We start from the raw sequence: 12,598 nt of genomic DNA, 5'->3' as shown, positions 1-12,598 counted from the left end.
TCTGATTCTGAAACAGCTGAGTAAAACTGAACGTTGTGAGCCTACTTTCTCTTTGCTTTTTCTTATCATGTCAACACTGGCCTAAGCGCAATCTGACTCCACAAAAAAAGAATAACCTGACTTCAAATCACTAATTCAAAAGAATGGCCCTGACTAAAAAGAAATCCTAACAATAACCTATACAGTTCATCAAGCACTTACAAACATCTTCATTACGCGAACTACTACATTACAGCGAGAGTCAATACTGCCAGCTAAATAAAAGATTCTAACTACTAAAGCCACTAACTACTACTAGGCATGTGGCTAGCAAAGGAAAGATTTTGTTGCAAACCAAATAACGTATTTTTTGTACCTTAATAATGTGACATCCAGTTCAGATAGGAATATAGATCGTGACTGACATCTAGTACAAAGGCATGTAATCATGAATAATATTCAGTCTCCAAGTCGAACATGTGCAGATCGTTAGCCTACACTATCACTTCCGAGTCCAACCAGTCACAGAGTCTATTACAAAGAAAGCGCAGTCAGAGATCCAATGCAAAGCGCTATACAGCGCTGCCAACACAAAAGAAGCCCACTTAACAACATCGAAGAAGCAGTGACGGAAACGAAAGGGAAGATTAAAAAATCGTTCAGATGTTTTGCGAAATGATTTGTCTAAAAGTAAGAAACGAAATAGCTTAGAGTAACACTTGATGCACCTCATTTGCTGCATATTATTTCGAGCATTATTCAGATGGGCGTCCAGTGATTTGATTATTTTCTTTATTACTTACCGTTAGACAAATCATTTTAAAAAAAATGACCAATCCTTTCAATTTTGTTTCAAGTTTTGTTCAGAATGCACAACCTTGTTGTTGCCTAATTTGCTTTCTTAGCGTCTTCTGTTTTGTAAATGTACTGGATGTAGTACTTGATTCGAAGGAAATCCTTTTGATAGTTCAATAAACACCAACATAATTTTGTATGCGCAAAATAGATAGGTCTTGAACAGATAAAATTTTGACATGGGCGACTTGACTGTTCAATTCAGGTACACACTAACTTGTAAAAAATAAATAAAAAAAGGAACTGAAACCGTCCGTTAAAAGCATGTTCAAAGAAAAAAAAAACGAATTAGCTTGGAGTCCCAGCATTACTGTGCAGATTATTATCATATCAATGTTCCAGTTGAGCCACCGTGAACGGCTGTTTTTTTTCTTTTTTTTTTTAATTTGGTTACGTTAAGTCTAGTGGCTAACCAATGACTCGTCGCATTCGCCTTAAAATCCTCAACCAAAAAACTGAACTTTCAGTTAAATGAAGGGAGGAAATTGCGGAAAGCGAGTTCACTACAGTCACGTAATAGAGAGTATAAAAAAACTGGGCCTGTTTCCTGTTTTTGTTACAACAATAAGTATATAAATTGCCAGTACTGAACGCTATTACGCCAATGCGAGAACTTAAATAAACCCAGGCGATACCTCGCCCAATCCGAAATCTTGCAACAATTCAGAGACCCAGTCGCTTAAAATTTAAGCTAAAGTTCCTCAGTTGCGATCTGGCAAAAATTACAAGTCCCGGAAATCACTCGCTAAGGTCAGTGGTGAAATTTCAGGCTACTGAGACGAATCCTGACGAAAAGGTCTTCAAAGTTCAAAGTCCGGAAAGTTTTTGCTAGTGACACATGCGTAAATGTTATAAGTCCACTTCTACATACTTAATAACAATTTCAACACTTTCACGATGCGACTGTCATGCCACACATGCAAAATTCACCACAATGACTGCTCCAGAATCAATCTATTCAGCTCCTAGCCCCCCCCCCCCCAAAACCAGACTGTTCGCGCCACGATGGCTGCTAGCTATTTATATCCTCGCGTTGCAACATGAGCCAACTATGAAGCTTGTCAGCAGAGCCAAGGCGTTGTTCTACAGGAAAGTTTCGAGAAGTTTTCTACTCGTTAAATTCAGACAAAGTGTGATGTTCGTGTCCATTGCGTGCCAATATAGCCTCTGGACCATAGGCTGCCCTGGCTCCAATGTAATGACTGTGCCAATTGCACGCCTTCAAAAGGGATGTCGCGAACGGTGGTGGGGAGTTCGCGGACGTGGAACGCTGTGTGTGTGTGTGTGGGGGGGGGGGGGGGGGGGGCGCATCTGTTTTCCTCTACCTCCATATTGAATTTTGTATTGTCGTTTATGCTGTTCAGGTGGTCAAAGTTCTAGGTTTTCTCCACCATGCTGCCTCACAACGAATGCGTCGTCCACATGTCAGAAGAACACCTTTGGTTTCAGGTGTGTGGTTTCAAGAGCCTTTCCCTCGAAGGGCTCCATACATAGGTTTGCAATGCATGGCAATTCCGTCTAACTGTTTGCACTACGTTGGAAGTAGGTCGTAGTGAGCACATGGTGTAGTAATGTCAAGGAGTGCCCTAGTGGTACCTGTGTGGCAAGCGATGTGACATCAAAACTGACCAGAAGGCCACCCTTGTCAAGATACATTTCCTAAAGCACTTCACACACTCTATAGAATTTTTGACATGGTGTGGACAGTCACCCACGAGATGATTTAGTCGCTGTGTCAAGGGTTTAGCTATCCCATATATCGGTGTATTTATCGTGTCCACAACTGGATGTAGTGGAACTCCAGTCTTGTGTATCTGTTGGAGGCCATACAGCTGTCATGGTATTGGTACTCTTGCATACAGCCTTCTGATACAGCTTTCTGACCATATTTCTCTCCATTCCTGAATTTTGTAGGAGTGTATGATGTTCAAAATGTCAAATGTGTGTGAATACCTAAGGGACCAAACTGATTAGATCATCGGTCCCTAGACTTACACACTACTTAAAGTAACTTAAACTAACTTATGCTAAGAACAACACACACCCATGCTCGAAGGAGGACTCTAACTTCCGACGGGAGGGGCTGGGCAGTCCGTGACATGATGCTTCAAACCTCGCGGTCCGTTGGTGTATGACCTTCCTCGATTTGCTTATAGGCTGGGTCTTGTAATAGTGTATCAGTCTCGTTGCAAGACATTCAGAAATGAACAAGGATATGGTCAGAAGACTGTACCCCAGACCACCATTACCGCCACAGCTATATGTCCCCTCCCCCTACCACAAAGAAGGAAGTTCCACTAAGCCTAATAGTGTACATCATAAATTCACCAACAAAGGCGATAGCTAAACACTTGGTGCCACTACTAAAGCATCTCGCGGGTCACTGTTACCACGGTTATTCACACCATGTCAAAAACTAAACAAAATTTGTGAAGACGCGTCAGGAAGTATATCTGGAGAAGGGTGATAGGGTAATCTCCTGGACAGCACTTATGTAACGTTCCTATTCACACTAGTACCTCTAAAGGACTCCTTGACATTACTAAGGAGCCACTTTGACCAAGACACTGTGCATCTGCCATACACTCACTGTCACCTACTTCCAGTGTGGTGGAAAATTCTACCAACAGTTAGCCAGAGGCACCATATGATCACCCTTAGCGTCAGGCATCCCAAACCTATATATACACTCCTGGAAATGGAAAAAAGAACACATTGACACCGGTGTGTCAGACCCACCATACTTGCTCCGGACACTGCGAGAGGGCTGTACAAGCAATGATCACACGCACGGCACAGCGGACACACCAGGAACCGCGGTGTTGGCCGTCGAATGGCGCTAGCTGCGCAGCATTTGTGCACCGTCGCCGTCAGTGTCAGCCAGTTTGCCGTGGCATACGGAGCTCCATCGCAGTCTTTAACACTGGTAGCATGCCGTGACAACGTGGACGTGAACCGTATGTGCAGTTGACGGACTTTTCTAAACATTCATGGTGGTGTCTGTTTGTACTATATCGTGTCTCCCTACCACTTTCGCGCAACGACGCTCTGAGCGTGTTTTTTAGGGAATTAACTAGTTTGAACCTGGGACCTGTTGCTGGTAAGGAGACGCCAGACCACACATGACATGTAGAATTCAGAAGAGTTCAGTGAGACTATCGATGATATAACCAAATACTTAATGATCTCAGCGTCAGCTCCACTGCACTCCCTGTAAAAGAATCTTAATACTAACTAAATTTAGTGGAAAGGGTTCAAGGCTTTCCTATTTTTAGTTAGCTGGTAAAATAACGTCGAAAAAGCAGTTAAGTTTACCATTGGAAATTTATTCTAATCACAAAACATCGTTTATAAATTGCACTATTGATAAAAGGAAATGTTTTAATACAGGATGGTAAAAACCAACAGCGTTCAACAAAAATGTGAACGAATATTCCCTAAATGGGTTTCCAAGTTATACAATCGATCGAAGGATGACCTATGCCATATCACATCTATAATCTAGGTTTAAATTAAGTTTCACAAAAGAGAAAACTATCAGAATGGTCTACAGTGACCCTCAATTATCTTTAATAATTTATCTAACTTGTCGTAAATTACAGTGGCTGATGTGGCTTCTCAATAACTATATAAAAGAAAAATCATCGCGTTTCAGATCTGTTCTTCAAGTGGCAAATGTGAACACCATGAGTTTTAATTAACGATCACCATTAGTATTACGGAAAAAAGGGGTGTAACAGATGAGACTTCTGCAGTTCTGAGTGAAGCCTTATGCGCTCAAAAATGCGGCATCGCGTGCGTTCTTTACCTTGTCGGTGTCTAAGCAGCGTCAGGGCGGCAGCGGCCGGCGCAGCAGCCATCCAGCCCGCCGTCTCGGAACTAACTCTCAACTTCTCCTTACTACAATTTACCGAAGTTAGTTTAAAAAAAACTATTTGGCTTTGTTTTCATCTGACCAATCAGGGTCTCAATGTTAAACTTAAGCTCCTCCTACAAAAATTCTGTCTATCCAATGGGAAACGTTATACCTTTCGTGGTGGGGCAATGTTTTTAAAGTTTGCAACGTAACAGAGACGCCAAAAAGTCTCACGCTAAAACCTGCAGCTAGTGTGGTCCTTTTAGCGTTATCGTGAGATCTATACTGCTCTTCTGGATGGCTCTATCTTTTAACATGGGCTGGGGAGTGTCCTTGACATACCTGAGACGCGAAAAAGCCTGACGCTAAAACGTGCGGGTTGTATAGTTGTACAGGTAGGCTCGCAGCGTGGGTGCCCAGCCCCTCCCTTATCTGCTTTCGGCTTCTGTCCTCGTTTCTCCCCTCGGAACTGCGTCTGCCTCACGGTGGGAAGGTACGACATGCATTTAGGCATTCTTGTGTTAGTCTGTGGTATTGCATTTGCTCACTCGTTACTCGTATTACTCTGGTTAATTTAATGTCACGATTTATTCGGAGCCATGTGACATACTACCGGATTTGCTTATCATGTCAGGGTTTTCATGTAAGGTGTTGGATTTGCCTGACACCTTACACTTTGAGCGAGGGCGTATAGTGGGCATGCGGGAGGCCGGGTGGACGTACCGCCGAATTGCTCAACACGTGGGGCGTGAGGTCTCCACAGTACATCGATGTTGTCGCCAGTGGTCGGCGGAAGATGCACGTGCCCGTCGACCTGGGACCGGACCGCAGCGACGCACGGATGCACGCCAAGACCGTAGGATCCTACGCAGTGCCGTAGGGGACCGCACCGCCACTTCCCAGTAAATTAGGGACACTGTTGCTCCTGGGGTATCGGCGAGGACCATTCGCAACCGTCTCCATGAAGCTGGGCTACGGTCCTGCACACCGTTAGGCCGTCTTCCGCTCACGCCCCAACATCGTGCAGCCCGCCTCCAGTGGTGTCGCGACAGGCGTGAATGGAGGGACGAATGGAGACGTGTCGTCTTCGGCGATGAGAGTCGCTTCTGCCTTGGTGCCAATGATGGTCGTATTCGTGTTTGGCGCCGTGCAGGAGAGCGCCACAATCAGGACTGCATACGACCGAGGCACACAGGGCCAACACCCGGCATCATGGTGTGGGGAGCGATCTCCTACACTGGCCGTACACCTCTGGTGATCGTCGAGGGGACACTGAATAGTGCACGGTACATCCAAATCGTCATCGAACCCATCGTTCCATCATTCCTAGACCGGCAAGGGAACTTGCTGTTCCAACAGGAGAATGCACGTCCGCATGTATCCCGTGCCACCCAACGTGCTCTAGAAGGTGTAAGTCAACTACCCTGGCCAGCAAGATCTCCGGATCTGTCCCCCATTGAGCATGTTTGGGACTGGATGAAGCGTCGTCTCACGCGGTCTGCACGTCCAGCACGAACGCTGGTCCAACTGAGGCGCCAGGTGGAAATGGCATGGCAAGCCGTTCCACAGGACTACATCCAGCATCTCTACGATCGTCTCCATGGGAGAATAGCAGCCTGCATTGCTGCGAAAGGTGGATATACACTGTACTAGTGCCGACACTGTGCATGCTCTGTTGCCAGTGTCTATGTGGCTGTGGTTCTGTCAGTGTGATCATGTATCTGACCCCAGGAATGTGTCAATAAAGTTTCCCCTTCCTGGGACAATGAATTCACGGTGTTCTTATTTCAATTTCCAGGAGTGTATATGCAGCACTTCGAGGAAATGGCTCTTGAAACTGCATGGCTTAAACATAGGCAATCAGGGTGTGGCTGCACGCCGAAGATAACTTGCAAGGAACCTGATGGCTCGCTGGGACACACTGTTCACAGAAAAAAGACTCAGATGGACATGTACTTAAATGTCAGTGGCTGTCATCATCCAGCTCGTTGGACATCCGTACTCACTACCCCGATGCGCAGATCACAAGACATATGCAACATGGAGAGTGTACTCACTAAGTTGCAGCATCTCTGTTGAACATTTCTCAGACCCACCCATGGCCAACATTTCGAGAACTTTGCAGAAAAATAGCCTAAGAACTATTTTGTATTTCTTGGCTAAGATAAAAAATATGCTTGGCTCAATGATAGAGAAATTAAGACTACGGACATCTGGAGCCTATTGCATCATTTGTGAATGTAGCAACATTTCGAGAACTTTGCAGAAAAATAGCCTAAGGACTATTTTGTATTTCTTGGCTAAGATAAAAAATATGCTTGGCTCAATGATAGAGAAATTAAGACTACGGACACCTGGAGCCTATTGCATCATTTGTGAATGTAGCAAATAATACGTTGCACAGTCTCAGTAGTGTGTTTGGCAGCGCTGTTCAGAACATGTGAGAAACACTCGCCTTGGCCAAATGAACAAATCTGCAGTTGCATATCACAGCTCCAACGGAGGTAGTATGTTTAACTTTGAACAGATCAAGGTGTTTTGCCAGACATACAGGTTCTGGAACTCAATAATCAAAGAGGCAGTAAAGATATGGGTTCATAATGACTTACTCAACCAGGATAGCAGTTTCCAGTTGAACTCCACATGGGATGTGGTGGCTGCAAGAATACACCAAGAGCACTCTGATGTGAAGGCGATGAAGGCAGCAGATGGAACAGACAGGCAATGTTAGGACGTGATACCTGGATCCACCAGCACACCGGAGTTACCCCCCACCCCCTCAACACCATGTACATCTATCCCCATGACCGTATGTGACACCTCTTCTGGAGGCATGCGACTGACCCAGCCTTTGCAAGCACAGCAGGGAAGCTTGTGGACCATCGGCTATAATGACATGCAATGGACATGAACCTGACACCTTGCCCGAAGATGAAGAGTAGTGAATTGTAACGTTACGGATATGTGGTGAGAGAACTGTCCACCTAGAACTGCTATGAGGTAAGGTGAATTTGATGTACAGCCGAATGGTAGTGGACCCAACGCCACGCCATGGCTGTTCCGCATAGGCTACTGGTCTAGGAGAGTGCATGTGCTGAGACAAGGAGTACGTGGCCGGAAATGAGAAAATCCAGGTATAGGGAATTTTGAAGCCTAAGAGAACAGGTAATACTCTAAGAAATGGTGGACTGTCAGACAAGCTGAAATATGGCTTCTTACATCTCTTTGAGAGTCTATAATGATTTACGGTCAAATATTAACGCCAATGGGAATACATCGGCGATCCAAGAAAAATGACGTGTATGCACTGACACAGCAATAATTTCAATATCTTTAAAACAATAAATGGTAATAATTTACTGGGACTAAATATTTTCAGAGCAAACCTTTCAATTAACAACTTTAAACACTTCATACTATTTCAACAACAGATGATAGCATCGCTATCATCCCTAAAAGCCACTCATGTGCTTCTATTTTATTTATTGACTTATGATTTTTTATGACTTTTGATTGTGCAAATGTTTCTCAGAACATTGTATCCTCCTCAATTATGCACCAAACGTATACTCACATTTTGTCATACTTGTGTATCTATTTCTTCAACATTTTATTATTTTGCCAGTAAGGTTCCAATGGCTCTGAGCACTATGGGACTTAACTTCTGAGGTCATCAGTCACCTAGAACTTAGAACTACTTAAACCTAACTAACCTAAAGACATTACACATATCAATGCCCGAGGCAGGATTCGAACCTGCGAATGTAGCGATCGCGTGGTCCCAGACTGTAGCGCCTAGAACCGCTCGGCCACTACGGCCGGCTTTGCCAGTAAGTTTATTCAAATGTTGATAGGAAGCGCTTTTAAAAAACTATGCTAATTTAAAAGCGATCAGTTGCATATGTTAGCAGAGAACGCGATTTAAAAGTAATCCAAAAGACACTTCTGTTAAGAAGGTATAGATAATGTTTAGACAATGTTTAAGGAGAATCTGTAGTCATTTATCATGAGCACACTTGCAAAAGAATGCTGGCTTATTACATGCATTTATTGTAAATTATCTGAATGTAACCGAATGTTTACAACATTTCTTTACATAAATATTGTGTACTATGTTAGTTAGGTCCAGGAAGTGATCAAGTAGAATCAATTGATGTCTGTAAAATGTAAGAATGTTGTGTTTTCGATGGGGACAGCCTTAAGCCAATGGAAAAGCAGACACTAGCGGTACCCTACAGGAGTCAAGTGGTGACTGCGAATTTTCTGGTGAAGAGCTCAAAGGAGAGATTCCGGACACATGGTGTCGAGTGCTGGAATAAGGCAAACCTGCCTGTGGTAACACGAGTTTATCAGTCGTGTAGGTGACTGATTCTGGGCGGTGGACTCTAACTTTTAATGGGACTCTGTCTGTCTGAATGTGCTCCAAAGTAGGAGTCCAAACTTTTCCGCTTGTATTTCGAAACTAAGGATAGATATAATATGAGTTGGTATTCTTCATATTGCATGCATTAATTTGGGAATCACCATGGTGAGCTGTGAACTATTTTGAGCTGGTGATTGATTTAAGTGTTGTGTTCACGATTACTTTTTGGGTATCTTTGATGACTGCTTTGTTTGGGATTTTCATACCATTGTCGTAACGCTCTGAACGTAACTTTGTTACATTTTAGAAGGGTATTTTTCTGTCTCTATTTTTATTAAATACCATACAACCACTTACCGTTTATTTCAGATGTTTTTTCTTGACTAAACATTATTCAACATCGGATAATGGTTCAAATGGCTCTGAGTACTATGGGACTTAACAGCTGAGGTCATCAGTCCCCTAGAACTTAGAACTACTTAAACCTACCTCAAGGACATCACACACATCCATACCCGAGGAAGGATTCGAACCTGCGATCGTAGCGGTCGCGCGGTCTATCGGCTACATCAATTACAGATATAAGAATAGAACTTTTATTGTTAAATTATTCATTTAACTTTTATTGCGTGTTTCTGTATATTTTATTAACTCGCAATTCTAGCCAATGCATGGACTATTTGACTGCAGGTTTCAGCTACAGCTCGTTATTTGCAGCTAATTAGCTGTGGGGTATGAAAGCAGACATGCACGGCTCCTCTCTCTGACTACATCATGCTATTGTTATTGAACAGAGCCTTGCATAGATCCAGCACCGAAAGTTCAACTACACTACTGGCCATTAAAATTGCTACACCAGGAAGAAATGCAGATGATGACTGGCGTATTGTGACGAGCCAGTTGCTCGGCCACCATTGACCAGATGTTTTCAATTGGTGAGAGATCAGGAAGGTGCACTGGCCATGGCAGCAGTCGAACATTTTGTGCATCCAGAGGAGCCCGTATAGGACCTGCAACATGCGGTCGTGCATTATCCTGCTGAAATGTAGGGTTTCGCAGGGATCGAATGAAGGGTAGAGCCACGGGTCGTAACACATCTGAAATGTAACGTGCACTGTTCAAAGTGCCGTCAATGCGAACAAAAGGTTACCGAGACGTGTAACCAGTGGCACCCCATACCATCACGCCACGCTCCCAATGTGCGTTCACCGCGATGTCGCCAAACATGGATGATACCATCATGATGCTGTAAACAGAACCTGAATTCATCCGAAAAAAATGACGTTTTGCTATTCGTGCACCCAGGTTCGTCGTTGAGTACACCATCACAGGCGCTCCTGTCTGTGATGCAGCCTCAAGGGTAATCACAGCCATGGTCTCCGAGTTGATAGTCCATGCTGCTGCAAACGTCATCAAACTGTTCGTGCAGATGGTTGTTGCCTTGCAAATGTCCCCATCTGTTGACTCACGGTTCGAGACGTGGCTACACGATCCGTTATAGCCATGCGGATAAGTCGCCTGTCATATCGATTGCTAGTGATACGAGGCCGTTGGGATCCAGCACGGCGTTCCGTATTACCCTCCTGAACGCACTGATTCCATATTCTGCTAACAGTCATTGGATCTCGACCAATATGGCGATACGATAAACCACAATCGCGATAGGCTACAATCCGACCTTTATCAAAGTCGGAAACTTGATGTTACGCATTTCTCCTCCTTACACGAGACATCACAACAACGTTTCATCAGGCAACGCCGGTCAAGTGCTGTTTGTGTATGAGAAATCGGTTGGAAAGACGCGCGGGATTAGCCGAGCGGTCTAGGGCTGTGCAGCTGGTCCCGGTGGAGGTTCGAGTCGGGCGTGGGTGTGTGCGTGTAAGCTTAGTGACTGATGACCTTAGTTGTTAAGTCCCATAAGATTTCACACACATTTGAACATTTTCAGTTGGAAACTTTCCTCATGTCAGCACGTTATAGGTGTTGCCACCGGCGCCAACCTTGTGTGAATGCTCTGGAAAGCTAATCATTTGCGTATCACAGCATCTTCTTCCTGTCGGTTAAATTTCGCGTCTGTAGCACGTCATCTTCGTGATGTAGCAATTTTAATGGCCAGTAGTGTAACTGCAGACAAAGGTGCAATTGGTTTTCTCATTCTTGACTGCTGTTTAGAACAACTACTCAGCAGCAATAACCTTTAGGTACCATCATAAAACTTGTCGAAATGTTGCACCAGAGCGTAGCCTTGGCTCGGCCGATAACCCAAGAAAATTCCATCCACGAGATTTGCTGGGAAAGTCTGCATTCCCACATATAGTTTCTTTTTTCTATGACGTGTAGCAACTGTAAATATATCACTATGAACATATGTTATACATGAATATTCATGCAAATTTTCTCAGTTCTTCATTAAATGCACTAGTTTTCCAGTAAATTCTGTCATGGAAAACGTTATTTGACGTTATATTATCGTTAATCAATATTAATGATTAACAATAAGCATACCCATACTCCCTGAACCACACACATCAAAAAATGTTTCGCGTCACCCTGGTTCCCAGAACTCCTGAAGAGAGACATTGACTGTGGATATTGTACCACAGACACATTCTGTTTGACTGCGCAGAGGTGTCAGTAAACCCGCCCAAAGATGTACACAATCATGTATAAACAATGCTTATTAGACAGAGGGGGTCCGACAGCTGATCAGTTCCAGTCATTCCACCAGGAAGGAGGAACACGGCTCGTGGCATCTGTAGTTCAACCATGCCTACATGGTCAGTACTGCGGTTCGATCGTGCCCGCATTGTAACTTTGGGCCACACTCTAAACAAGGGAAGTGTCCAGGCGTCTCAGAGTGAACCAAAGCGATGTTGTTCGGACATGGAGGAGATACAGAGAGACAGTAACTGTCAATGACATGCCCTGCTCAGGCCACCCAAGGGCTACTTCTGCAGTCTCATTAGAGACCTGTTTGGAGGCAACCTGGTCAGGCTGAACGCTTTAGACACACTCTCCAGTGAGTGCAGCAAGTTGAAGGTTACCTACTGTTTTGGGGTGGCATTATGTGAGGCAGACGTACGCTGCTGGTGGTCATGGAAGGTGCCCTAATGGCTGTAGGATACGTGAATGCCATCCTCCGACCGGTAGTGCAACCATATTGGCGAGGCATTCGTCTTCACGGACGATAATTTGCGCCCCCATCATGAACATTTTGTGAATGATTTCCTTCAGGATAACGACATCGACTAGAGTGGCCAACATGTTCTCCAGATGCAAACCCTATCGAACATTCCTGGGGTAGATTGAAAAGGGATGTTTATGGATGACCCACCAACCACTCTGAGGGATCTACGCTGGATCGCCGTTGAGTAGTTGGAGAATCTGGACCAACAGTGCCTTGATGAACTTGTGAATAGTATGCCACGACGAATACAGGCATGCATCAATGCAAGAGGACATGCTAGTGGGTGTTAAGAGGTACCAGTGTGTACAGCAATCTGGGCCACCACCTCTGAAGGTCTCGCTGCCTGGTGGTACAACAT

At 44.5% G+C, this 12,598-nt stretch overlaps 1 protein-coding gene across 1 annotated transcript in view; it reads right to left on the bottom strand.

Annotated features, from left to right (window-relative positions):
- Positions 1–505, bottom strand: part of LOC126354285 (UDP-glucosyltransferase 2-like) — a 104,269-nt gene extending 103,764 nt beyond the window's left edge. Inside the window, exon 1 of the mRNA XM_050003829.1 lies at positions 356–505. The gene's annotated coding sequence lies outside the window, so the exon portion shown is untranslated. The remainder of the gene's footprint in view (positions 1–355) is intronic.
- Between the last annotated feature and the right edge of the window lie 12,093 nt (positions 506–12,598).

This window comes from Schistocerca gregaria, chromosome 3 (assembly GCF_023897955.1).
Source record: "Schistocerca gregaria isolate iqSchGreg1 chromosome 3, iqSchGreg1.2, whole genome shotgun sequence".
NCBI classification, from domain to species: Eukaryota; Metazoa; Arthropoda; class Insecta; order Orthoptera; family Acrididae; genus Schistocerca; species Schistocerca gregaria.
Note: the sequence above shows the minus strand (reverse complement) of the source record. Positions and strands in the feature narration are given on the sequence as shown.